Below are 3,888 nucleotides of genomic sequence, written 5' to 3'. Positions count from 1 at the left end.
GGGAGGTGGGGAGGTGGAGAGGGAGGAGGAGAGATGAAGTGTGTTTATGAGATAGCGTACAATCTGGAATCACAGTCTTGAGATTTAACGGAGAGAAAAGTAGTTAATTTTAATTGCTATGTGGTCTTGTTCATTCTCGCATCCTCAATACGCATTTACCTATCTAATTTTTAATTTAGTGTTGACTACACTTTAGTAGAGTTATTGAGGATTTCCGTGAACTTTCTTTGATACATCTGGGAAGATATGTTTGGTCTTAAAATCCAATTCTTCTCATGGATTATACTTTTTTGGACTGCCGAGAAAGCATGAGCCTTTTCTGACTTTTATTATTATATTATGGCCTTCCGCTTCCGAAAATACACTCAAGTGTTAGAACATTTTCTTTGGCGGCATTGCTTAAAGCTTTTACTGTTTTATAAATTACACAACCTTAAGATAACATCTTAGAGGAGAGAAAACTAGGAGAAATTTGTTTTGCACACTCCTTGCACCCCAATTAAGATGTCATCTGGTCACTAGTTCACAGGGTAACTTTCCCAGTCTTTCCAATAGCATGATGTATAGACGTACTTATTATCTTTCACCCCAGTTACAAGTCCCAACATTCACAACGCTTTTAACAGCAATCCCACTTCCTCCCAAACGGGCATCCACTCCGTCCAGACGACTGGATTTCAAGTGTCCAGACATAGAGCTGCTGCTGTATAAGTTTACATATGTGGAAGAGGGAATGGAGGAAATCTCCACCCGATCTGCCGTTCTCATTACACCTCATTGGCGTCTTCTTACACGCGTGAACACGTACGCACACGATGGTAGGAGGCAGACACTGATGAAGATTAATGTCGCCTTTGCACTGCAGAAGTGAGTAGCTTCAGCCCAACATGGCGCCACTCCAGTGAATGAGTGAGTGAGAGGCAGTCGAATGTCGTTTTACGGTGGATCGCTCAATGGCGATCTCCCAAATAACTACCATCTGTAGCGTGGTATTGTGTAGAGGGGCAAAAAACAAAAACTACACTGTTGCAGGAAGTGGACGTGGACAGAACATAATTCTAATCCAATTTTGTAAAAAGGGAATGCTTCAGAAACACCGAAGAAATCCCCTAAATAAAGCCAGTTTAGTTTTTTTCTGCCAGCTGAAAATCTACCTTTGCTTTTCCATGACTGCCACTACGCCATGCAAATAGCAGCATTTGGTACCCATCTCACCAGTGATCAAAGAGACCTGTGATCACATACATACTGAACGCGTAGACGCTGCCAAGACCATGGAGACCCAAGTTGACGAGGTCAGACAAGGCGTAAACTTTCACTTCGGTTGTGCATGACCACAGTGCTATGATGAACACACTTCTTCCCGATTGGTTGGCCGTGCCAGGATATGGCAGCGGCCCTTTTCCAGGTGTGGGTGAGCGTGGGTAAATGGATGGATAAAAGGTGTTCCAGAGGTAATGCAATTCGTAATTCTGAGCTCTGTCTTAGCGCCTTAGGACCATGGTAAGACCTATTAACAGGAACAAATGGCGTCTCACTAGCGCACAGATGCAGACGAAGGATTTTTGTAGAGTTAAATATATTTTTTGAGCTATTTTAGATCTACCTCAGTGTTTCAATGTCTGGATGAGTGCCTCTGTTGTTTTTGGGAGCCGAGAGACAAGCCTAAACAAGTGTGGCTGGTGGCCTGTCCTAATGTCAATTAATTTAGTACTCGCGGAATCCGTTTGACTTCCAATGTCCAACGAAATACTGTAACACTGCCAAATATGCCCAAGTATTCACTCTATCCCTCTTTATCTCACCATCTTGACTAGAGCTAGCCACATTTATTGTGAAGTACTTAGCGGCGGTGAAGTGCAAAATGGAAAGAGGAAATTTCCACGCTGAGCTAATTTGGAGCACTGCCGCCAGCCCTCACTGCGGCTGAAGATGAAAGGAGAGGTGGTGAGAGGTGATTACTTCAAAGAGTGGGAATTGGAAAAGGTTCAGGTTGGCTTAGCAATTTGGTGATGCTTCATGTGGTTCCTGCAATTACGGTGCCACAAGGTATTTCTTAATGTTAATGCAGCGTTCCATGCCTTTATTCAAGCATTCAAAACCTTTAAAAAATGGAAATAATCCTTTTTTTGAATAGAAAAGTTTGTTGACTATTCTTGGTGCAACAGATGTTTGTTTGAATTTACATTTTAGGCAAAAGGTGGGTAGTAAAATAAGATCATCCTGACAGTTTGATGCCATTGCCCCTGGGGAGGTGAAGTTCCCTGTATCCATTTTTTATCGCTACCCAATAAAATATGTCCTTGTCCAATTCGTCTGCTCCTTCCAAGGGTGTAAAGGCTGATGGAGAAGAGAGAAACACTGAACCTATTACGCTTAAAATGTAGAAAATTTCCATAAAACTCCCCATAAGCCCACCACTTTGCTATGCCCTTTTGGGTGTGGAATGACAAGTGTATTGTTAAAGCCTGTAAATGACCTGAAGCCTACTGCAAAATGTAACCAAATTTTTGTATAAAGTGGAGCATTTTACCTTGATTTAACCTTAGAATGCAACCCAGAGGTCGTGCCTAATCCCGAACGCAAATGGAATCCCCGGTATTTAGCGATATGCATGCTTAAGATTAAAGCAGTACTTGATTAAAATTCTAAGTTAGGTGATTTTTTTGTTATAATGAGGTGATTCACTGTAACACCTAACAGGATTCTGTCAAACTAGTGTAATACTTTGATCATTTGTTCAACTCATCGTTTTGGTTTTGCGAGCACTTAAAGTCTCCGTGACTGTACTTGTCTGGGCAGAATGGCCTCGGGTCTGCACCAGTACTCCTTCAGCTCTTTTCTACGTTGGCAATACATATTTTGCCCAAGTGTTGTCTTCATTCGTCTTTATGGAAGTCTCGGGGAGCTGCACTAGCTCTTTACCTTTAAGTACTTTACCATCTCCGGGATCCGACTAGCGTCACAAGCCATAGTTCAAGGAGAAAAAGTGAAAGGTAGTTTTTCTCGAGGGCGGTTGCCATGATAATTGTCGCACATGTGCAGCCCATGGGAGCAGTTTAATAATCCCAGTTTCGAGTAAACTTTGGCTCGCACCACGCCTGGCTGGAGTGTCCGGGGGGGGGGGGCGCTTGTTTGTGTGCGACTGTCTATTACGCACGGCTGGAATGATGCCCATTCGGGCGGATGTTTATGCCTCCGTTGATTAGACGGCAGCCTGGAGGGTGGAGTAGGGAGGAAGAAGAGGGGGAAGGATACAGAGTAGGCGTATGTCATCAATTGGTCGCTTAGTCCAAGTCCAAGTGAAGCTGTGAAAAGTGGCGGAATGCCGACGCTTGAAAAGTGTGGAACCAAGTCTACTATTCGAGTGGGCGGAAGAACTAGCTACTATCACACACGATCAAGTAAACTCTGCCCAGACGTCAGCACTTAAGGCATGACATTGTGGAAGTTGTGCACAAAAGTTAAAGGTTCAAATGAATAAGTGTTTTGCAATGCGAGTCCTTTCCCATAGCAAAGTACTTAATTATAGACAGAAACGAGAAGTTTAGATACAGGTATCGTGAAAGCAGTCTGGAAATCTGGAAGTATAATTCCAAAAATTTTATGGGCAGCATTTGGGTTTTGTGACATCTAATCTGTGTAAAAGATTAGAGTTTGCAAGATAGGATTAAGGCTAGTTGGAGTATAAGGATAGCCTTGATGACACTCTTTAGAGATTGGATCTTTAGCGTACCTGGATATCTAGCTAGCCAACATCTTCAGCGTTCGGCCATGTCTGCCTAGTACGGGTGTGCTTTTTAACGACTGGTGGTAGTAGAAAGTAAACCGGATCCAATAGGACAAATATCTTGGTTCCTTTGGCTTGCTGTTGAGCCTAAACTCCCC

This window comes from Echinococcus granulosus (assembly GCF_000524195.1).
Source record: "Echinococcus granulosus chromosome Unknown EG_S00023, whole genome shotgun sequence".
In the NCBI taxonomy this organism is placed as follows: Eukaryota; Metazoa; Platyhelminthes; class Cestoda; order Cyclophyllidea; family Taeniidae; genus Echinococcus; species Echinococcus granulosus.
Note: the sequence above shows the minus strand (reverse complement) of the source record.